The sequence below is a fragment of the Monodon monoceros genome, unplaced genomic scaffold (genome assembly GCF_005190385.1).
Source record: "Monodon monoceros isolate NGI ecotype Baffin Bay Population unplaced genomic scaffold, NGI_Narwhal_1 Super_Scaffold_11, whole genome shotgun sequence".
NCBI classification, from domain to species: Eukaryota; Metazoa; Chordata; class Mammalia; order Artiodactyla; family Monodontidae; genus Monodon; species Monodon monoceros.
The window spans coordinates 106,657,516-106,683,241 of NW_021703767.1; the positions used below are offsets into that span (position 1 = coordinate 106,657,516).

The 25,726-nt window shown below is 38.1% G+C and overlaps 1 protein-coding gene across 6 annotated transcripts in view; it reads left to right on the plus strand.

Annotated features, from left to right (window-relative positions):
- The window catches only part of VEPH1 (ventricular zone expressed PH domain containing 1), a 278,619-nt gene that overhangs the window by 166,466 nt on the left and 86,427 nt on the right, over positions 1–25,726 (plus strand). The window lies entirely within an intron of this gene.

Below are 25,726 nucleotides of genomic sequence, written 5' to 3' on the forward strand. Positions count from 1 at the left end.
GGAGAGAATGATTAGAGGAAGCCTGACTGGAGACAGGAAGACTACAAAGGAAGCAAATACTGTAGTCAGGTAGGAAATGAAGGCCTGAGCTAAAGTTGGAAGTTGTAGGAAGAGGATGGATTCAAGAGCCATTAAAGAAACAGAATCAACAGGACTTGCTGCCTGATAAGGAAATTGAAAGAACCAAGGATGACTCCAGGTGCATTGTGTGGCCAATGGATGATGGCACCATCTTGAAAAAGAGAGACCACAAAGGAAGCTGATGTGGAGGAAGAAGATAAATCATTCTGGCTTACATATTTTGAGTGTGAGTGGTTTGTGTAGATAACCAGATGGTAATGGTGGTTGAATTGCCACTGTGGACCTCAGGAAGAAGGACATGACTGGAGATAATGGATTTGGGAGTCAAAGATAGCACTTGATGTCATGACAGTAGATTGGATAACTCAGGAAGAACATGGATAATGAGAATAGAGAATGGTTAGTGATCTCTGCTTAGTAAATTGCCAGCTTCTGTAAGTCCTTCTCACACTCAGAGATCCTGATTATCCTTATTTTGCCTTCAAGAAAGCCCAGTAATAAGCATTGGATGCTTACTGATCAAACCAGAGATTCTGAGAGTATATGATCATGGTCTTTGTCCTTGTTTTACTATTGAGAAGGGGAACAAACATACTAATATTAAATAAACTCAAAGTACAAACAAGTAGCAAATTAATCAAAAACTGTTACATTGTGAAACAAACTCATTACCTCTTAAGTGCTGAAGGATTGTGAAAAGATGAGAAATGGGTGTGATTAATCAGAAGTTTAGTTACTATGGTCTGTAAGACACTGAAGCCACACCCAATTATTGCATCACTATTTTTTGGCTTTGGTTTAAGAATTAGACATGTCGTATTAAGAATAAAAGAAATGCCATAGTTGCATCAGTGCAAAGTAGAATGGAATTCTTTGCATATTTCCTGCAAATTTTAAAGTTTTGTATCATGTTTAAAGACAATGCCTCAAATTCTTATAAATGTTTCATAGTGAACTGTAGTTTAACTAGAGGGAACTTGTAAATTAAACCTCAGCAGACTGCTTCAAGTCCTAAGAGGTTGAAAAAAAACCCCAAAACTTCGCAAACCAGTTTTGTGTATGCTCACAAGTATACTTATTCATATTTCTTCTATTTCATGCCAATAAATATTCCTCTAGGGAAAAATTAACTGCAAACCAAAATGTTTTATAAATTTTTAAAACTTTATAATTTGGTTAATTCATAACTAATAGAAAAACTTTGATGTCTGGAATGTGCACTGTGTGACAAAGTTTATCAACCTGGGTATTTCTCAATCAAATTGATTTTCTACTCTCTTTATTTTATGAAGTGTTCTTCCCATGAAATTCACAATAGCTGTGAGAATGGTCCAAAGTCTGCTTTCTTTTCACCATATGTGCCAGTCTGTCCATACACTAGTGATTTGAAAATGATGGGCATGTGTGTATCTGTTGCTGTGATAGAATTAATACTGCAGCCAACTGGATTCAGGTATAGAAGAAAGGAAGACACTTCTGAGAAAATGCCTAAGTCTTTAGAATATAATGCTCTGGAGAGTTTGTTATTGAGAATTCATTTTAATAAAATCTTGGAATTTTAGAATTGAAAACCAACAGTAAGTTATCTATTAATTTGTAAAGTGCTTGAGGGCAAGGGATGCACTATGTTTACCATTATATTTCCAGGGTCACACAGTGCCTGGCACATGGTAGGCTCTCAATAAATGATGAGTATCAATTGAATAAGTAAATAAATCCTGTCACTTTCCAGATGTTAAAATTGGAAGCATAGGGACCTGTCGTAGGTCACCTACCTAATCAGGTGCAGAGCTAGAGCACAAGCATACACCATGGTGACATCGGGTCCACCACCAATATATCTGGGTTTTCTCTACTCTGGCTTGTAAAATTACAATTCCCTGCCTCTTGAAGTAAGCCTTGATCATGTGACTTGCTTAGCCAATGATATATGAGAAGGGATATGTGTCACTCCAGGCAGAAGCTTTTCAAAGCCAGTGTTTCATTCTCCATCTTCCCTTTCTTACCCTACCATGGGGACTGCAGAAGCAAATGTTGATATTGAGTTGTCAGAAGACAGACAAAACCTGGAACCCCAAACTACCACATAGAGGACTGCTGCTCTGGAGAGCCACCCAGACCCACCACACACTTTGCATGATGAAGGAACAACCTTCTGTTTTGTTAAAGACAGAAGTTTTGGTGTTTGTTATGGGCATATAACCTATCTATCTTGACTACTTTTCTTAATTTTAAATAGTAATAAAAACATTTTTTAAAAACTTGGATTAATGGAAAGATATGCCCTTCTCATGCCTAGGAACACTGATTACACAAATGGAAATTTTCTCTCAAATCATAAATACAATTTATTTCCAATCATAATAGCAACAGAATTTCTTCATGGAGTTTGACAAAGTGATCCTAGATTTGAGAATAACCAAAACAGTTCTGCAAAAGAACAGAGAGGAGAAAATTTTTCTACTAGGAAATGAAAACTTATTCTAAAAGCACAATAAGATGAGGAGGTGATTATTGCTATAGGGATAAATTAATACTAATAAGGAATAAAGAGTCCAAAGATAGTTCCAAGCATATATGGACACTTGGTAGATGATAGAAAGGAGATTTCCAATCAGTGAGGAGAAAATAAAATATTTTAAAAATAATATGGGGGACATGTGACTTTTCAGATGGAAAAGATAAAATTAGATCCCACCCAGACACTATAATAAATAAACTAACTCTAGATAAAGCTCTAAATGTAATCAATGAAACTTTACAACAAGTAGAAGAAAATACCCATAGTTGTCTTTGTGACTTCAGGATAAGAAAGAATTTAAGACATAAGTAAACAGAAATCATAAAGGAAATATGAATAGATTCGAGTACTTAAAAAGTTTAAATTTCTGTATGACAAATTACACCACAACAAAGTTAAAAGGCAAGCACAACCTGGGAGAAGTTATTTAAAATATGTGTAAGGGCCCTGAACCAAGATGGCGGAGTAGAAAGACGTGCTTTCCCTCCCTCTTGTGAGAACACCAGAATCACAACTAGCTGCTGGACAATCATCAACAGGAAGATGCTGGAACACACCAAAAAAGATACCCCACATACAAAGACAAAGGAGAAGCGACAATGAGACGGTAGGAGGGGTGCAATCACAGTAAAATCAAATCCCATAACTGCTGGGTGGGAAAATCACAGACTGGAGAACACTTATACCACAGAAGTCCACCCACTGGAGTGACGGTTCTGAGCCCCACGTCAGGCTTTCCAACCTGGGGGTCCAGCAATGGGAGGAGGAATTCCTAGAGAATCAGACTTTGAAGGCTAGTGGGATTTGATTACAGGACTTCGACAGGACTGGGAGAAACAGACTCCACTCTTGGAGGGCACACACAAAGTAGTGTGCACATCGGGACCCAGGGGAAGGAGCAGTGACTCCATAGGAGACTGAACCAGACCTACCTGCTAGTGTTGGAGGGTCTCCTGCAGAGGCGGGAGGTGGCTGTGGCTCACAGTGGGGACAAGGACACTGGCAGCAGAAGTTCTGGGAAGTACTCCTTGGCGTGAGCCCTCCCAGAGTCTGTCATTAGCCCCACCAAAGAGCCCAGGTAGGTTCCAGTGTTGGGTTGCCTCAGGCCAAACAACCAACAGGGAGGGAACCCAGCCCCACCCATCAGCAGTCAAGTGGATTAAACTTTTACTGAGCTCTGCCCACCAGAACAACAGTCAGCTCTACCCACCACCAGTCCCTCCCATCAGGAAACTTGCACAAGCCTCTTAGATAGCATCATCCACCAGAGGGCAGACAGCAGAAGCAAGAAGAACTACAATCCTGCAGCCTGTGGGAAAAAAAAACACATTCAAAGAAAGATAGACAAGAAGAAAAGGCAGAGGGTTATGTACCAGATAAAGGAACAACATAAAACCCCAGAAAAACAACTAAATGAAGTGGAGATAAACAACCTTCCACAAAAAGAATTCAGAATAATGATAGTGAAGATGATCCAGGACCTTGGAAAAAGAATGGAGGCAAACATCGAGAAGATGCAAGAAATGTTTAACAAAGACCTACAAGAATTAAAGAACAAACAAACAGAGATGAACAATACAATAACTGAAATGAAAAATACACTAGAGGGAATCAATAGCAGAATAACTGAGGCAGAAGAACGGATAAGTGACCTGGAAGACAGAACGGTGGAATTCACTGCTGCAGAACAGAATAAAGAATGCAAAGAAATGAAGACAGCCTAAGAGACCTCTGGGACAACATTATTCGCAACAACATTCACATTATAGGGGTCCCAGAAGGAGAAGAGAGAGACAAAGGACCAGAGAAAATATTTGAAGATATTATAGTTGAAAACTTTCCTAACATGGAAAAGAAAATAGCCACCCAAGTCCACGAAGCGCAGAGAGTCCCAGGCAGGATAAACCCAAGGAGAAACACGCCGAGACACATAGTAATCAAACTGGCAAAAATTAAAGACAAAGAAAAAGTATTGAAAGCAGCAAGGGGAAAATGACAAATAACATGCAACGGAACTCCCATAAGGTTAACAGCTGATTTCTCAGCAGAAACTCTACAAGCCAGAAGGGAGTGGCATAATATGCTTAAAGTGATGAAAGGGAAGAACCTACAACCAAGATTCCTCTACTCAGCAACGATCTCATTCAGATTCGATGGAGAAATCAACAGCTTTACAGTTAAGCAAAAGCTAAGAGAATTCAGCACCACCAAACCAGCTCTACAACAAATGCTAAAGGAACTTCTCTATGTGGGAAACACAAGAGAAGAAAAGGACCTACAAAAACAAACCCAAAACAATTAAGAAAATGGTCATAGGAACATACATATCGATAATTACCTTAAACGTGAATGGATTAAATGCTCCAACCAAAAGACACAGGCTTGCTGAATGGATACAAAAAAAAGGCCCATCCATATGCTGTCTACAAGAGACCCACTTCAGACCAAGGGACACATACAGACTGAAAGTGAGGGGATGGAAAAAGGTATTCCATGCAAATGGAAATCAAAAGAAAGCTGGAGTAGCAATACTCGTATCAGATAAAATAGACTTTAAAGTAAAGAATGTTACAAGAGACAAGGAAGGACACTACATAATGACCAAGGGATCAATCCAAGAAGAAGGTATAACAATTATAAATATATATGCACCCAACATAGGAGCACCTCAATACATAAGGAAAATGCTAACAGCCATAAAAGAGGAAATCGACAGTAACACAATCATAGTAGGGGACTTTAACACCCCACTTACACCAATGGACAGATCATCCAAAATGAAAATAAATAAGGAAACAGAAGCCTAAATGACACAGTAGGCCAGATAGATTTAATTGATATTTATAGGACATGCCATCCAAAAACAGCAGATTACACTTTCTTCTCAAGTGCACATGGAACATTCTCCAGGATAGATCACATCTTGGGTCACAAATCAAGCCTCAGAAAATTTAAGAAAATTGAAATCATATCAAGCATCTTTTCTGACTACAATGTTATGAGATTAGAAATGAATTACAGGGAAAAAAATGTAAAAAACACAAACACATGGAGGCTAACAATATGTTACTAAATAACCAAGAGATCACTGAAGAAATCAAAGAGGAAATCAAAAAGTATCTAGAGACAAATGACAATGAAAACACGACGATCCAAAACCTATGGTATGCAGAAAAAGCAGTTCTAAGAGGGAAGTTTATAGCTATACAAGCCTACCTCAAGAAACAAGAAAAATAAACAATCTAACCTTACACCTAAAGGAACTAGAGAAAGAAAAACAAAACCCAAAGTTAGCAGAAGGAAAGAAATCATAAAGATCGGAGCAGAAATAAATGAAATAGAAACAAAGAAAACAATAGCAAAGATCAATACAACTAAAAGCTGGTTCTTTGAGAAGATAAACAAAATTGATGAACCATTAGCCAGATTCATCAAGAAAACGAGGGAGAGGACTCAAATCAATAAAATTAGAAATGAAAATGGAGAAGTTACAACAAACACCACAGAAATAGAAAGCATCCTAAGAGACTACTACAAGTAACTCTATGCCAATAAAATGGACAACCTGGAAGAAATTGTCAAATTCTTAGAAAGGTATAACCTTCCAAGACTGAACCAGGAAGAAATAGAAAATATGAACAGACCAGTCACAAGTAATGAAATTGAAACTGTGATTAAAAATCTTCCAACAAACAAAAGTCTAGGACCATATGGCTTCACAGGTGAATTCTATCAAACATTTAGAGAAGAGCTAACACCCATCCTTCTCAAACTCTTCCAAAAAATTGCAGAGGAAAGAACCCTCCCAAATTCATTCTATGAGGCCACCATCACCCTGATACCAAAACTACAAAAAAGGAAAATTACAGACCAATATCACTGATGAATATAGATGCAAAAATCCTCAACAAAATACTAGCAAACAGAATCCAACAACACATTGAAAAGATCATACACCATGATCAAGTGGGATTTAACCCAGGGATGCAAGGATTCTTCAATATACGCAAATCAATCAATGTGATACACCATATTAACAAATTGAAGAGTAAAAACCATATGATCATTGCAATAGATGCAGAAAATGCTTTTGACAAAATTCAACACCAATTTATGATAAAAACTCTCCAGAAAGTGGGCATAGAGGGAACCTAACTCAACCTAATAATGCTATATATGACAAGCCCACAGCAAACATCATTCTCAGTGGTGACAAACTGAAAGCATTTCCTCTAAGATCAGGAACAAAACAAGGATGTCCACTCGCACCACTATTATTCAACATAGTTTTGGAAGTCCTAGCCACAGCAATCAGAGAACAAAAAGAAATAAAAGGAATACAAATTGGAAAAGAAGAAGTAAAACTGTCACTGTTTGCAGATGACATGATACTATACATAGAGAATCCTAAAAATGCCACCAGAAAACTACTAAAGGTAATCAATGAATTTGGTAAAGTTGCAGGATACAATATTAATGCACAGAAATCTCTTGCATTCCTATCCACTAATGATGAAATATCTGAAAGAGAAATTAAGGAAACACTTCCATTTACCATTGCAACAAAAAGAATAAAATACCTAGGAATAAACCTACCTAGGGAGAGAGAAGACCTGTATGCAGAAAACTATAAGACACTAATGAAAGAAATTAAAGATGATACCAACCGATGGAGAGATACACCATGTTCTTGGATTGGAAGAATCAATACTGTGAAAATGACTATACTACCCAAAGCAATCTACAGATTCAATGCAATCCCTATCAAATTACCAATGGCATTTTTTATAGAACTAGAACAAAAAATCTTAAAATTTGTAGTAGACACAAAAGACCCCGAATAGCCAAAGCAGTCTTGAGGGAAAACTCCGGAGCTGGAGGAATCAGACTTCCTGACTTCAGATTATACTACAAAGCTACAGTAATCAAGACAATATGGTACTGGCACAAAATCAGAAACATTTCAGTGGAACAAGATAGAAAGCCCAGAGATAAACCCATGCACCTATGGTCAACTAATCTATGACAAAGGAGTCAAGGATATACTATGGAGAAAAGACAGTGTCTTCAATAAGTGGTGCTGGGAAAACTGGACAGCTACATGTAAAAGAATGAAATTAGAATACTCCCTAACACCATACATAAAAATAAACTCGAAATGGATTAGAGACCTAAATATAAGACTGGACACTATAGAACTCTTAGAGGAAAACATAGGAAGAACACTCTTTGACATAAATCACAGCAAGATCTTTTTTGACCCACCTCCTAGATTAATAAAAACAAAAATAAACAAATGGGACCTAATGAAACTTAAACGCTTTTGCACAGCAAAGGAGACCATAAACAAGACGAAAAGACAACCCTCAGAATGGGAGAAAATATTTGCAAACAAATCAACCGACAAAGGATTAATCTCCAAAATATATAAACAGCTCATGCAGCTCAATAGTAAAAAAACAAACAGCCCAATCCAAAAATGGGCAGAAGACCTAAATAGACATTTCTCCAAAGAAGACATACAGATGGCCAAGAACCACATGAAAAGCTGCTCAACATCACTAATCATTAGAGAATTTCAAATCAAAACTACAATGAGGTATCACCTCACACCAGTTAGAATGGGCATCATCAGAAAATCTACAAACAATAAAAGCTGGAGAGGGTGTGGAGAAAAGGGAACCCTCTTGCACTGTTGGTGGGAATGTAAATTGATACAGCCACTATGGAGAACAGTATGGGGGTTCCTTAAAAAACTAAAAATAGAATTACCATATGATCCAGCAATCCCATTACTGGGCATATACCCAGAGAAAACCATAATTCAAAAAGACACATGCACCCCAATGTTCACTGCAGCACTATTTACAATAGCCAGGTCATGGAAGCAACCTAAATGCCCATCGACAGACGAATGGATAAAGAAGATGTGGTACATATATACAATGGAATAATTCTCAGCCATAAAAAGGAACAACATTGGGTCATTTGTAGAGACATGGATGGATCTAGCAACTGTTACACAGAGTGAAGTATATCAGAAAGAGAAAAACAAATATCGTATATTAACGCATGTATGTGGAACCTAGAAAAATGGTACAAATGAACCGGTTTGCATGGCAGAAGTTGAGACACAGATGTAGAGAACAAATATATGGACACCGAGGGGGGAAAGCTGTGAGGGGGTGGTGGTGGGATGAATTGGGAGATTGGGATTGACATGTATACACTGATGTGTATAAAATGGATGACTAATAAGAACCTGCTGTATACAAAATAAATTAAATTTAAAAATTAAAATAAAATATGTGTAACACACAAAACTCTCCTACACATCAACAAGGAAGAGACAAGCAACCCAAGAGAAAACTGGGCAAAGAACATGAACAGAAAATTCACTGAACAAAAACTCAAGTGGCCAAAACACCTAAGAAAGGATGTTTAGACTCACTAAAAATCATTGAAATAATTGATTTAAAATGTTAAAAATGAAGTACTTTTTACAGTGATCAGACTGGCAAGAATAAAAAATTGTAGCAATACAAGTTTTGGCAAAGATGTGAAAATATAAGAATGTTCATACATGACATATGAGACTAAAACAGGTTTATCTCCTTAAAAAAGAAAAAAGTACTTAAGAAAAAAAATATATGTAGTCAATAATTAGATTCATAAATGACAACTAGCTGGCAGTCAGGGTAGGTGAGTAACTTTCCAGAAGTTACTTAATTACATTTACAACTTATCAGAAAAAAACCCTTAAGCATTTTCCCCCACAAAGGATTCCCCTATCTAGTTAATTAACATATCCATCACCTCACATATTCTTTCTTTCTTCCCTTCCTTCCTTCCTTTCCCTCCCTCCCTCCCTCCCTCCCTCCTTTCTTTCTTCCTTCCTTCCTTCCTTTCTTTCTTTCTTTCAGAACATTTAAGTAGGAAATGCTCATTTCTTTCCACAAGGAGGTTTTATATTATAACATATAAAAGTGTTCTGTCCTAGACAAGGTTTAAGACAAATTTTCCTTTACAACCTTTTTAAAAGGGCAATCTGGCAATAGCTGGTTATATTATAAATTCATGTACCCTACTATCTTGCAATTACATTTCTAGGTGAAACTCTCACATACTTGCACCAGAAGACATATACAGATGTTACCTGAACATTGTTTGCACCAAAAAATCAGGAACAATGCAAATGTTCATCATTAGAAGGACACAGAAAAATGTCGTGATATAGTCATGCTACACAGGCAGTGAAAGTGAATTAATTAGACCTATGTGTAGTAACATGGAATAAATCTTAAAAACATACTATTGATTTTTAATAAGCAAGTTGCAAAATTATGATATGAATAGTATAATAGCTTGCATATATTTTTGAAACACACTGAGCAGTATTATGCATTATTTATGGGTACATATACTTGTGATAAAAATACAACAGCATATTTAGAATCACACCAAATTCATGATGGCATTGCCTCTGGATAACGAGGAACTGGGGAATGGAAGGAGGGAAATGTTACTGGGAAGAAAATTAAGATCTCAATTTCGTCTATAATTTTGTTTTTAAAAAATCAGAAGCAAAATATTAGCATTTGTTAAATTTGGCCTTCAGGGTCATGGGTATTTGTTACATTATCCTTTGTACATGCTTTTCTTTCTTTCCTTCTTTTTCTTTCTTCCTTCCTTCCTTTCCTTCTTTCTTTCTTTCTTTCTTTCTTTCTTCCTTCCTTCCTTCCTTTCTTCCTTTCTTTTTTTCTTTTTCTGTTTTTTTTGATTAAACCTGTAATGTCTAAGAGTAGAGGATTAATATATTTAACTACAAAAAATATAAAATTTATAAAAACAAAATCTATTTAGTAACTTGAAAATATGTGTAACAAGTATGAAAGACAAGTTTAATATCCTTAAGATACTGTGGGTTTGTGCAAGTCAATAATCAGTGGGCCAAAGACATGAGCAAATAATTCAAAGGAGACTTTGAGTGCAGAAAAAGTATTCAGCCTCATTAGTAGTCAAGATTAAAAAATTGAAATTAAAATAACAGTACCTTTTTAATCCATTTTTAAAAAGGCAATAATCAGTGCTGGCTAGAGTAAGGGAGTTTAGACACTTTCACACATTTCTAGCCAGAGTGTAAATTATTTCAACATTTCTAAATACGTAATTTAGCAATGCAGGTCAAGAGTCTTAAAAATATTCATATCCTTTAACACAGTGATTCTACTTCTAAGAATCTGTTCTAAAGAAATAATCTGAAATGTGTATAGAACTTAAGGTACCCACACCAAAAAAATACTTTGGAGTAATCTGTTAACAGCCTAAATGTCTAAAGGTGGGAAAATGAAAGTGTTATGTACACATGCTTGGGGTGGGAGGGGGAAGCTGGGGCGAAGTGAGAGTAGCATCGAAATATATACACTACTGAATGTAAAATAGTTGGCTGGTGGGAAACAGCAGCATAGCACAGGGAGATCAGCTCCGTGCTTTGCAAGGACCTAGAGGGGTGAGATAGGGACAATGGGAGGGAGACTCAAGAGGAAGGGGATATGGGGTCATGTGTATGCATATGGCTGATTTGCTTTGTTGTGCAACAGAAGCTAACACAGTATTGTGAAGCAGTTATACTCCAGTAAAGATCTATTAAAAAATATATATATACACATTATAACACAATATAGTATAATATTTTCTAATATATAATTTAGATTATTAATATAAAATAATTTACAATATGTGATATATCATAACAATGTACATAACATATATGTCTAAAGATGGGACAATTAAAGTAATACATATATATAGACATCCATCTATAGGGAAGAATATTAGGAAACCATGAAAAATCATGTTTATGAAAAATGTTTAATGACATGAAACAATGCTTACGTCAGATACCACATTGTGGGATGCAAAATTATTTATATAAAGAAGATTATTTGAGATTTGCCCATTAAGACAGCCAAAAGGAAATATACCAAAATGTTAGCAATGATTAGCTCTGGTTGATGGGATTAGCTATCTTCTAAATTTTCTCTAAGTATCTATTTCTTTTACAACCAAGGGAAAAATATAATTACAGAAGTACCACTTTTACTTATATTGCTTTTTGTAAGTAAATGTAAGTAACTGAGCAGTTTAGTTAAATAAAGCAAATTTTATTTTACTAAGCAGAGATGAGTGATGCAGCATCATATTGGCAATGTCAAAGATATTGGTCTTTAACATCTTAAGGAAGGAGGAGATGTTCATTTATGTTTCCAGTAAATAATTAGAGTGCTTACAATTGCCAGGTAGTCTTCTAGATGCTGAAGATAGAGGAATGAATTTTAAAAATACGTAATAAAAAAAGAAAATTCCATTTTAAGATAACCAATTTTCACTGTAAAATAAGGATTTTAGAAAAAGGGCAGAAAATCCATTGATTTATTTAAGAAATGAAGAGAATGGCCTCTGTGGAGTAACTAGAGATACTATTAATAATTCCATTCCAGGGCACGTGCACCCAGCCCTTCAGAGGGAGCAGTGCTCTGATTATCAGAGGACCAGACAGTTGACAAAGCTGATGCAGAGATTGCTGAAGGGCTGGAATGTGAGAGAGGGGTCTCTGTTATTGACGCACATGTTCCAGTTCCCAAAGCATGCAGAAATTCCATATGCCATAGAAATGAGTTCTCGAAGCTATGCCCATTATGGAAACGAAACCAGAAAAATTTAAATTTACTGCTGAAATAAAATGTACCCCATGTGGCTAACACTTGGAGATTTGTTTTCAGTCCACATTGCTACGAACACACTTGACAGTTCCCAGGGTAACTGGCTGTAGTGTCAAAGTATAAATAAAACTAAAGCTCCAATTCTTGGTAGAACAAAAAGAGACCTTCTGATGCTCCCAAAGGCTTAGATTTAGTGTTTTGAGTTACTGTGTTAACATAGTGCTTGAATAAATAAATACATAATAAGTAAATAAGTAGTGGGCTTATTATATATATAATATAACTTCAAAATCTTACCGGAAATTCAAGTGTACATGTGTGATATAAGTGACAAGTGTTGGTAGGCCAGCCTCAAAAGAGAACAGTGTGAACCCAGGTGTCTCAGAGAGGTTAGCTGTGTTGAATCTCCCTTTCGGAGCAAGCTAGATAATAATGGGGTAGATGGAAATTAGGTTCGAGATTTCAGAAGCCTAGATGGGGTGGAGGGCTCTTAGGCTTTCAGGCTATGAGCTCAGAACCAGGAAAACCTGATAGGCATATCTAAGAAGCAAAGGTGAGGTAGAGAGATAAAAAGAAGGTGTGAATAAGCATCCATCCAAAGAAGCCGGGCAAGTGGTAAATCCATTGATTATGGGGTAAATTCCATGGGAATGCAAGTCATGATAGGAAACCACAGGCAAGGGGGTTGGGAGGGCAGATTGAGGGTGGAGTGTGGATGCAGATGCAAAGTTGGGGGGAATGGTAGACATTAAAATACAAGGTCTGGGCTTTTAAAAGAAAGAGGAAAGTGGTTCCATGTACGGAGAAATGACATGAGCAGTAACATGGAAGAGACAAAAGATCTCAGCGAAGTCATGGTAAATATGACTCAAGTTCATTCATTCAGTTAAAAATATTTTTTACAAATGCCTGCTCTGTGCCAAGTACTGTGCAGAGACCGAACCTAAACAACCACACCCTGCCCCATGGAGACAAGTAATGTACACGTAAATAAATACACAATTCCACACTGACAGATGCTATACAAGCATAAAATGCCTGAAGAAAGAGGTGAAGGACGAGGGCATTTGATGGATGGTCAGGGAAGTCTTCTCTGAGCTGGTGTCCAAGTTTTCCTGGCAAAGGAGCCTATTTGCATAAAGGCTTTGAGATTAAAAACACACACACACACAAACAAACAAAAAACAAAAGAAGAAGAATTTAAAAAGAAAGTCAAAACCTTGGCATATTAGAGCATTCTTCTCCAAATTTAAATCACACATCCAATCAGAAAAATTTTTAGAGTGAGCACCCTCCATGTTTATATTTATTTACTTATAAATTATATACATGTATTATACTCATTATTTCCATTAGAAAACATATTCAAAAACAGAAATTGTAAAGGAGGAGATGAAAAAGAATGTGGAAATTCCATTTTCCTCTTCCTACATCCCAGTGAATGGTCATGCATATGCGGGAGTCAACTCACTCCCCTTCCACAGTGTTGGAAGGAGTGTAAGGGTCAGGGTTGAGCCCTGTGAACAAAGGGAGAGTGAAGATTAAGGGGTTGAGAGTTGGTCTGGGGGAATTTACCCCTGGCCTCTTAAGCCATGGCAAAGAGATTTTATTGCAGTACGTGGGAAGCCACCCAAGAGTTTCGAGCGGCAGACATTACCCAGCTTGTCTTCGAAAGATCACTCAGTCTGCTGTGTGGAGACTAGATCAGAAAGGGGCAAAAGTATCGTGGAGATCACAAGGGAAACTATTGCTAATCCAGATGAGAGAAAAAGAGTAGTTAAAACTGGGATGGTCCTGGAGGGATAGAAATAAATGACACATTCAATATAAATTTTGGAGGTAAATGAGTGGGGTGTAAAGGTGAGGGAGACTTTCGAACATCTTAAGTTTAAAATGCCTGTGAGATGTTCCGGTGGAATCGTCTAGTGGGCAAACGGGAAATGGTTTAGGCCAGAAATATAAATGAGGGCATTGTTGGCACAGAGATGATGAAAGCCATGGGAAGATTAAAGCCATCTGGGAAGAGAGCACAAAGAGGGAAAGGACCCTGTTCAGGATTGAGGCCAGAGAACAGCTGAGAGACAAAAGAAACCCAGAAAGAGTAGAGGTCACATATCTCAAGAGAGAGTCCAAGAAAGAAAGAAAAGGGAATTGGATGGAATTTGGCAACCAGATCAAGGAAGGTAAGTACAGATAAGCATCTGTCCAATTTGGCAAATTAGAGCAGTTTTACTGGAGCTTTAAGAGCAGGGTTCAAACAGGAGTCAGTGGAGAACTGAGAAAGCAAGAATGAGGAAGGAGACATAGAACATGTAGGGAGCCATTTTAAAATTATGGTGCTGAATGGGTTGGTGATGGAGGAAGTGTGGAGATGGTTGAAAATGGAAGCCCCCAGATCACCTTTATAAGTTGCTGGGATAAAACAATAGAGAGGGCGAGAATGATGAGCAGGTGAGAGGATAAAGGACTCCACACAGGCCCAGGTCAATTAGTGGATTTGGTGGTGAGAAGATGAGTGAGTTCTTTTTTGTGGCTTTTCATCTTTTTCAATGAAATAAGAGATGAGGCCATCAGCTGAATGTGGAGTCAGGGAAGGAGGAATGGAATGTAGGAGGTTTGAGGAAAGAGAAAGTTTGAAATGAAATTCTCACAGAAAGGAACCATGAATTTGCTAGAGAAAGATGGCAGGACTGTCTGGCAACAAGGAACATCCATTTGGGTTCTGAGATAACAGATTTAAACTAAAACAGACGGATGATTTTCTCCAGCAGTGATCAGCTGTTCAGGGGCTAAAATGGAGTTCATCCAGGCTTGGGCTTTTGTCTTTTGGTTGAGTGGTAATGAAATGGTGAAAAGTTTCAAGGTAGGGGAGATCTATGTTTGAGAAGATACAGGGTAAAGATGTAGACCAGGGCTTCCCTGGTGGCGCAGTGGTTGAGAGTCCGCCTGCCGATGCAGGGGACAGGAGTTCGTGCCCCGGTCCGGGAGGATCCCACATGCCGCGGAGCGGCTGGGCCCGTGAGCCATGGCCTCTGAGCCTGCGCGTCCAGAGCCTGTGCTCCGCAACGGGAGAGGCCGCAGCAGTGAGAGGCCCGCGTACCACAAAAAAAAAAAAGATGTAGACCAAAGAAAAGATTTATGCTGAAGAGGAAGAGTCTGCACCTAGGAGACTCCACTTGAGAAACAGAAAGATGGTCTTTAGAGCCCAGAAAAAAGCAAAGTTATTTTCTGAATGAAGACAATGGATTTGTGCTGAGCTTCTCTTCACAAGACCCCTCTACTTCTCCCAGCACCAACCTATGTTCTACCATTCCCCTTGGAAACAAGGGCAGAAGCTCATGCACGAGCTCCTCACCAAAGTGAAGGCAGACAGACAACAGCTGAGAGGCCAGATGAGGCTAAATGTGACTACGGCCACGTTTACACTGTGCTCTGTGCATAAGGCTTGCGATGCTGGGAAGCATTTCCCAATGCTTAAGTATTGGTAATACTCAATGCTTGAGCATTAGCTTAAGCATAAGGTGAATTTTTATCACAGTTTATCTAGTATCAGTGGACTTGCATTCTTTCACCATAGCCACGTAATAGTTCATCTGGGATTACCGTGATGAACATAAGAGGAGAGGCTTGAAGATGAACAGACTCCTTGAGAACTGACACGTCCTCTGGAACTTTTATAAGCATGACTTTTATTGATGTCTTAGGACAACTGAGTTTGGAAGTCCAGCCAGATTCTAAACTTTGCCTCCCTAAATTCTGTCTCTACCTTCATTTGGATTCACTCTTTTTTCCCCTTAACAGCTATACATTATAACAATCTAATTGAGCCCCTCATTTAAACAATTCCATACATACAACTCATTACATTAAGTGATTGCACATGATTTTGTAAACACATTAAACCTAAGTGACAGTTCCATTCACTATTAAAAAACTAGAAAATTATTACCCTTTTACTTGGCTAATTAATACACACCAGTAATATCCCCCTAACCACCATTCACATATACTGTGCTTTTTTAAAGAAATTACAATCGGCATAAATATTTTCTTGGTTTATTTTAAATCCTGGCTGATCACACGTATTGTGTTTCCTTCATGTTTCACAAGCCAGACTGTCTTATAATGAAGCATGTCAATTTTACTACTGTAGTGAACATTCCTTCACAGTCAGCCAGATGTTCTGCATCAGTCAAGGAAATTAAAAAAAGAAAAACCCTTCAGAAAATAGTTAACGAAATACCTCTATTCCTGGGGGAACAGAGGTATGCAGTCCCTCTGAAATGTCTGTTCTAATTCAATAGTGGTTTAGATTCTTTTCTTAAATAATCAGTGCATGAGTACAATCTTATTCTTTTTCCCTTGATGCTATCATGGATATTGTATGAATGCCTACAGACACTGGGCACTGAGCTAGTAGACAAAAACAGCACCTCTCTTCAAGCAAGGTGGAAGCGTAGTAGTTTGAAGCTCAGGACCTGGGTTTGAATCCTGGCTTCACTACTTACCAGTTCTTTTATCTAATTCCCCCGTGCCACATCTTCTTTACCTGCGAAGTGCACTAAACACTAGTACCCAGTTCACTGGGGTGTTATGAGATTTGGAAATATATGCAAAATCACTGTACAGTGACCGGGACATACATAGTAAGAGCTCAATAAACCGGAACTAGTATTGTTTTCCTGCACTTCCTGTGCAAGACCCCTCTCAACAAAATGAATGACAAAGCTTTCATCTTTTGAGAATGAGCTTTATTTTCACAATAGCCAAAATGTATCCAGGCTTAAGTCTCTTATAAAAGGAGACTACTCAAACTGAGTAATAGGGCTTCCCTGGTGGCACAATGGTTGAGAGTCCGCCTGCCAATGCAGGGGACACGGGTTCGAGCCCCGGTCCGGGAAGATCCCACAGGCCACGGAGCAACTAAGCCCCTGCGCCACAACTACTGAAGCCTGTGCACCTAGAGCCCGTGCTCAACAACAAGACCGCAGTTAGAAGCCCGCACACCGGAGCAAGGAGTAGCCCCAGCTCACCGCAACTAGAGAAAGCCCGCACGCAGCAACGAAGACCCAATGCAGCCAAAAACAAATAAATATATTTTTGAAAACCTGAATAATAGTTTCCAAGTTAAAAGTTGGACTTCACTAAAGTAATGAAACTTTTTCATGTGTGGCTCACGAATATACTCTAAAAACAATTCCGAAACAGACTTCTAAAAAGGCAGAGGCTGTGTCACTAAAACGTGTGTCATCATCGAGGTTTAAGACTCATTTCAAGATATAAATTCTGGGGTTTTTTAATCTAAAAAATCATAGCAATTTATATATCTCAATACTGGACATATCAAGAAGGAGAAGAATCAGTGGCACTATTGGCTTTTTTTGTTTTTTAAAGACCCAGAAAGTTGCATGTAGATTGGCAAAATTTTGGTCCTAAGAACACATGACCCTCTTTCCCTTAGAGGTCACAGACTGTGGAGTAATCTTCATATTTTTAAATTCAGTAAACAAATATTTCCTAGAGTCTAATTATTTTCAGTACATCTTTGAATTTTTATGCTATTTTCAATATAATTTGGGGTTCCTAATGAAGACCAGTCTGAGGGGAAGGAGCCATTTTTTTAAGTCCTCCGCTAAATACAGTCCAGAGTATCATCTGACGCCTCATTCCAGGGTCTGGTAATTCCTTGCCCAGTCCCACTTGTAGCCATCGCAGCCGCCCACACTGCACGTAAGCCCCTTTCTCCGTGATCTTTCCCCAGAGTTAATGGGAAGCATTAGAACACCGTCACTCCAGTGCTGGTTTCACTGAGTAATTCTCGGACCTTAGCACGTCAAGAGCCCCTGGAGAGCTTGTTTAACTGCAAATTCCTGGGGCCTCTGCAGATCTTGCAAGGGGTAGTTGCTTGGGTGGGCCTGGGAATCTGCATCGTAGACAAACGATCCAGGAGATTCTGAGGCAGTATGTCCCACAGTCTACTCTTACAGAAACACCAGAAAAGAGGCAAAGGCACCTGGAATCCAGCTGACTTGGCTTGAATCACATCTCCACCACCAACACGCTCTGGGAATCTGCTCAAGTTGGTTAACCTCACGGAAACCCACTCGCCTCGTAGGGCTGCTAGGAAGGGAAAATGAGATGATGCATTTAGTTAGTTAAGCACCCAGCAGAGCACTGGCACAGAGTAAGTGCCCCATAAACAGCACCTATAAAACCATTACTTCATAAACTTCCAGACTGTGGTTAAATCACCTGTTTAGTTTTCTCTTTTTGGATTTGTAACAATTTAGATATATTTATGGCCCTGCTTTGAATTTTTTCCATTTTCACTCCTTTTGTAAGAACTGAGTGCTATGGTCTGTGTCTGAGCAGGGCTCAGATACCTCATTATAACCCTATGTGTGTGTCTAATTATTCTCTAAGTGGGCACACCTCACTGCACCCTTTAATCTCAGCATCTCATTAGAGTGCTCCGTTTGCCACCTTGTTATTTCCCATCCCTTCACCAAGGTCCCCTTTTTTGTTCTGCTCCTCCTTTCAGTCCTCACATCTTCTTACACCCATTTCTTTATTCATAGTATTAAATCCTTCCTTTTATGCTTGTCATTATTCCCTCCTTTCTGTACAGCTCATTACATCCCTCCATCTGTGAACCTCATTATGCCATTCCATTTGTATCTCATTACACCCTCATCATGCACATATTATTAGCTCCCCCATTCATACACAGCACTGCATTCTTTCACTCTGCTGCTTATCACAACCTGCCCTTTCCACCCTCCCTATTTAATGTTTCCATTTATAAATCATATTATGTCCCCTGCAAATGCCTTTATTATTACATCCAACCATTTATGCATCTCATTACCCCACTGCCCAGGCACATTTCTATGTGCATTTCTATTTGCTCATCTCATTGTGGCCCCATCGGACATGCACACGTCATTACCACCCTTTCAGGTGTTCACGTTGCATTACATCCTTCTATGTTTGCATCTCATTATACCCAATTTTCGTAGGTTTGACAGCAAACTAACGAAAACAGGCAGATAAATATGTTACTTGCCTTAAGAAAATGAAATATGTTTCTCAGACGCCTGATATCAGTGTTTCTTAAACAAGTCATTCATTTCAGAAAGATTTACATATATTTATCTAGCTGAGACAAAAACACTGTATATTTTATACGCATGAAAAGGAGTGTCTTATCTTACTTTGTTCATATCATCATAATTATCACTACTTTGTATTACTTCTCTACAGTTTACCAAGTAGCATAGTTATCCATGAATTGATTTGTGGCAACAGCTCTCTGAAGGAGGCAGCTTAGGGATCACAGTCATTGTGCAGATTGAGAAGTACATTGAAAGCCCCGAGAAATTAAGATATTTCCCAAGAACTGCTAGTAAATGACAGTAGCAGGGCTCAAACTCAGATCTTCTGGCTCCCAAACCTACATTCTTTATACCATCCCACTGTGCAGAGAAGAACCTTATTTCTAAGTATCACTTGTGTCATCTAACCCATTCTGTAACACTTCCCTACCGTAGAACTGGGTGCCAGTGTTCTTTAGGTTTGGTTTGTTTTCTAAAACAAAACAGTAGAACATATTTCAAACACTTTGCATTTCATGTCTTTGTCTCTGAGTTTGAAGAGCTAGAGTAAAAGAAGCTTTCATATGGAGCCACCCAACAAGAATAAATGCAAAAATCAAGAGAAATAAATGGTCCTTTAACGACCATCACCACTGAGGCCAGCCTCACACAGGCAAAATGAGGAGATCCCTCTACAAGTGATTTGAAGGGCACCAAGGAATCCTCCCCACATGCAGAACCTTTGTTCCTCACAGATTCTAACCCCTGCCAGTCTCTTTGCTTCACTGAACTGTGCTCTCTGCCTCACTTTTATTTATTTTTGATTATGAAATAACTGACAAATTCAGGAAAGTGCAGAAAGATGACATCCATTCCCACCACAAGATAGAAGAGGTGTTTACATTTCTTCCATATTTACTTCAAATATTTTCCTTTACAAAAAGAAGGAAACTGTTGCAAATACTCTCCTGAGGTCAGTGTGTATTATTTCTGTGAATGTTTTGTACCATTGTTTTAAAATTTTACATATGTGTTACTGTATTGCATACATCTTTCGTAATATGCTTTCTGTGTTTTAAAAATATGTCTGTTCATACATGTAGATCTAGCTCATGTGGAATTTTCCATTGGGTAAATAGACCAGAGTTTGCTTTATCCCTTTCTCTACTGAGGAGTAGTTCATCTTATCCCATCTGCCTTGATCTCTACTGCTTCACCAGTGCTTAGCACTGTGCTCTGTTGAAAGACTAAACGGAGACATTTGAAATTCCCATATCATGGGAAACAATGCCTTCTCCTTAAGTCCATGATAAGAGTCAGTTTTATCCCATTGATCACTATTCCAAGTAGTAAACAAGTCGACAGAATGATCATTCTTAAAATAAAACTAGACCCTGGCCAAATGTTGATATGCACTAGTGTATTAAAATAATTGTACCCAAAAAGGGTGGTCTGATGCCCAGAACCTGGAATGCTTCTGATGACAGCAAAAGGCAATAAAGGTAGAGAAAAATACAGTGTTTTCTACAGAAGTGTGGTTGATTTTCCCCATGGTTTAAGAAGCAGTGGTATTAGAAGCCACTGGAGACTGTTGCCAGCCCCTGATGCAATCAAACCACGGTGACTGTGGTCACCAAAAGCATGGCCTATTTCAGGCATTAGAAATGGTTGTTGGATAGAAATTCCTCGAGAAACTTCAGAGTCTAGAAAGTCCCTTATTGTGATGTGGAAAAGGACTTCCTCATGCTGTGCTGGTGGGAATGTAAATTGGACAGCCATCCTGAAAAGCAATTTATCAGAACCTAGAGAAGTTAAAGATACGCATAATGTTAAATTTTTTAATGTGTCATGCAAACAAGGTTTCTGGAGCAGAGCAGATTATTATTATTTACAACGGATAACCTCACCGCTTCCCCTTTGCCTCAGTTGTTTACCCTCAGGCAACACGATGAGAACCACATGTCATCCTACACATACCAAGGTCTGCATTATAGGTAAGGAACCATGAAAACATGAATCTGGATATTTACATAGGGGAGGGACAACGCCCCCACTCATCTGAAAGAAGGGGAGAAAAATCTTTGCTCCTTGGGAAGGATGCTGGGTTCTTACTCTTAACTTTTGGATGCAGATAAATCGCTCCATGGAGAGGACAAGACTAGTGTCTCCAGCTTGATAACCCAGGGATGTCTCCAAATCCTGGGTCTCATCCCCACCTTGAAATATGAACACATACTTCTGGGAAGATAAATCTCTCTAGGTGGTCTCTCACTTTCTGATTAGTTATGAATTCACTTCTAAAGCTTTTTCTTTTAGCCCAGGTCCCAAGTTTCAGTAAAATTTGCTCAGAAAGCCCAAACTCTGCAAAACCATAAAAATATTTTCTCTATATTCTTACACATACCCTATGATCCAGCAGTTTCACTCCTGAATGATTATCCCAGAAGAATTCTTGCTCATGTCCACAAGGGGACATGTATGATGAGAATATTCATTGTTGCATGGTCCGTCTAGGTGCAAAGGTGGAGGCACCCTTGATGCCCATACTTAGGAGAATGGTTAGATAAAATGTGGTGGGTGGTGAAAATGCACTAGTAAATCACATTACAGCAGTAGAGGCAACAAACTAAATACACATACAAAACCTTGTAGAGATCTTGAGTGAAACAAGCGAGAAATAGAATGTGGTCTGTGATATAATGTATTTATGAAAATGACAAATACCCTAAGCATTGCTCCATATTTTTCAGGAATACATATCTGTTCAAAGACATATCAAACCCCAAAGAGTGAGAACTTATATAAAGGGGAGATGGGAGGAGAGTCTGAGAATGAGGGCAGTATCAGGGATAAAGGAAGAAAATTAAGACAGCAAGAGAAGGACCTCACCCCCAACAAAATAATGTACAGAGCTGAGGGGTATGATTATCTCACTAATGGATTCCAAATGAAGAAAAAGAAAGCCTCTCGAATGAGCTTTTTCCACATCAGCACCTCTATGGTCTAGTACACATAGTAATACATACTAGTACTAGATGCTCAATACGTAGTTGTTAAATGCAGGTGGCAACCACTGATTAGAAAAAGAAAAAATCACTGCAATTCTTTGCTTTCCAATATGAAAGGAGGTCCCATGGGAATGCAGGCTTTCATTGCCAGTAGTTCTGGTGATTACATTTACTGCTGACACCCTGTAGAAATGCCAACATTTTCATGACATTTGAACATTGGTAGTCTTTTGCCCTTGCTTCCACTCTGATAAAAAATACTTTGCTGGTTTTAATGGGCTAAAATTTAAAAGAAATTGATACAGCAGAAACTAACACAGCATTGTAAATCAACTATACTCCAAGAAAAATTAATTTAAATAAATTAAATTAAATTAACCACTGGGGAAAGAAATAAAACAAATTGGATCCTTCAAGAAATTAATTATGGGTTTATCAAACATTTATGAAGCCTCACCCAATTTGCCACCTTTATTTTGACTCAATGCATATATGCTTATATTAACTTTTCCATAAACTACTTTATTTAAACTCTTGTCATGCTTACTGCCAACATTCTGTAATCAAAAATACCACTTTTTTTTGGTCCTTAGGTGAGTGTGAAAATTTGGCTTTTTGAATCAAATCAAATATTCTATCATATTTATTGGTTCTTGAATGAAAGAATTCTTCAAAACATCTCTCTGAAATAAATCAAACATGGGTGCCTTCTTCCAGCCACTTGGAGCCAGAACCATAGAATTGTCATGACTTGCCAGGAAGCAGTTCAGTTCTTCTCAACACACTGGGATTCAAAAGATAGGAAGAAGGTCAAGTCTATTTCATGATCTGCAGTGATAGTAAAAAGCTTGCCACTTTGACCTCAAATACTCATGTGTACTTAGGGTTCTTTTCCTAATCTGGGATGGAAAAAGGAGAGACAATGGAATGTAGCACATGTACGACATCCATGTTGAATACTGGAGCACACTGTGAGTTCTTCCAGGTCAGCACCCTTGCCACCTCTGCTCAGAATCTGTCTCCCAGCTGTTACCCACCTCCCTCCTCACACATCCCAACCTCCTGCCAAGTTTCAGATAAGTCCCAACAAGTTCAGTATTCATGCCTCAACTCTTCCTTCTGTATTGCAAAATTTGGAATAAAAACATCTCTGATTATCAAGAGTGGAATTTTTGCTCTTGCAACCAGATTATGTATTTTGTCATATGAAACCAAACTATTGTGGAAAAGTATGAACATATGCACATGAGGATTGACAAATTCCTCAAATACCGATTAATGGAGACAGATCAGCCATCCCCACCTCTGTTCCCAAGGGTGTAGAATTAATTTCCCAGTCAGTGCATGCCAGAATAACTTGGGGAGCTTGTTTAGAAGTGCAGATTACCAGGCCCAAACATGGACTTATTGGGTTAGGCTTCCAGAGGCAGACCTGTATATGATGTTTGTAACAAATTTCCCCAGGATTCCTGATGCCCATACCTCCTGAGAACTGGAGATCTGGAAAAGCTGAGGGTCTTGAAAACAAGCAGTCAACATGCTATGTTGATGGATTCAGGCAAACATTCTTCTTCAATTACTACATTTTATTCTAAAAACTTGTTTTATAAAGTTAAATAAAATGAATTCCTGTAATATAAATAGAGACACAGGTATTTTTTTAAAGTAAATATGTTCTAAAAGAGCTTAATAGTCATAACTGAATAGACATGAAAATTGAAAACCTAAATGCCACTGCTGATATAAATGTGGCTCAATTAGCAAAAATTTAGAAAAATTCGTTGAACAGCTCCTATGGGCAGAGTGCTATGCTAATTAATTTCAGAAGCTACAAAATAATATAGAAATATAATAATATAGAAATAAGCTACAAAATAATATAGAAATTGTTAAGGAACTTTAATCCAGTTGAGAGCCAAAAAAGTCACATCAGAAGAAGGTTAATAATAACCACAGCCAAACACAAATAAAAGTGTGTTCTAGTTTCCTTCTGTGAGAAATACTGTGGACCCAGTGGATTGTCTTCTCATGTCCTTGGAATACAGGACTGTGTCTCCATCTATTTGTCTTTGGTTCCTGACACCAGGTGCTCTTAATTCTAAGTGATATGAATTAAACTCAACAGTGATATTTCTCAGAAATTGAAATACATTTTTAAAATTAGAGCATAAATATTCTTTAGTGTCTCTTTTGTTAGTTTATTCATTCAACATACAGTGTTTCTTACAAGACAGTATGACTACAAAATGTAGGACAACATGAGTAACATAAAGATGAACAATATAGAGAAGAATCATTAATTTTCTTCCTTCAATAAGTTTATTTCACACCCTGAACTCCATACAGTTAGAACATGTGCACTAGAAATAACCATAAAGACGTAAAGTGTTACTATTATGTGAAAATATTGAAAATTGTTTAAAAAATAACTCTTGTTTACATTTCTTAAAACATGCTTGAAGTATGTGCCGAGAGTTGATCCTATTAACCATAGGCACATAGAGCGTGTGAGGCAATCCTACGTTTCGTTATCTGTGCAAAAATAGAGTTAGAACAGAATTTAAATGTGCCAGAACCCAAAGTTCTTCCAGATGTATCCTTTCACTGATTTCTGGAAAATTGTTTCCCAATACCTTCTCACAGTACATAGACCATGTTATAAGATCCACTTCGGACTTTTACAGAATCGATAGCATTGACTCATGCTGTCATTGTCATCAAAACAATGTTGTAAATATCCTCTCGTCTTTCCAAGCTGCCTGGCATATTTTTCCCTTAGGCTTTGCAAGAGACTTTTTATATAGTTTTCCAAATTCCTACTCCCATTAATGACTTTTTTTTCTAAAACTGGACAAACATTTACTTAATCACCTGTTTTAAAAACATCATTTTCCCCCTCCAAGGGCCTTTACCCCTTTTGAATTAGATGGTGTTTATCAGGAAAATCCTTCTTAGTGCATGCTTACTATGATTATGTATCTTTTTTCTTTAAGTCAACAGAAATAATACGGACTTCAATATTCTTTGGGTTTTATTGAGGCCTGATTTGGTGTGTACTTGAAAGAATGTGACCCCTCTAAGTAGAAGCATCATTTTCATTGAAAATTGGCCAGCAGTGTCACCTCCTCTTCTCCTTCAGAGCTCAGTCTCAGTATTGATGCCTAAAACTGCATAACAAATCACCGCAAACCTAGCAGCTTAAAACAGCATGTATTTGTTACCTCACAGTTTCCTTGAGTCAGGAATTTGCTTGTGACGTAGCCGGGTTCCCTGCTCAGGGTCTCACAAGGCTGCAGTCAA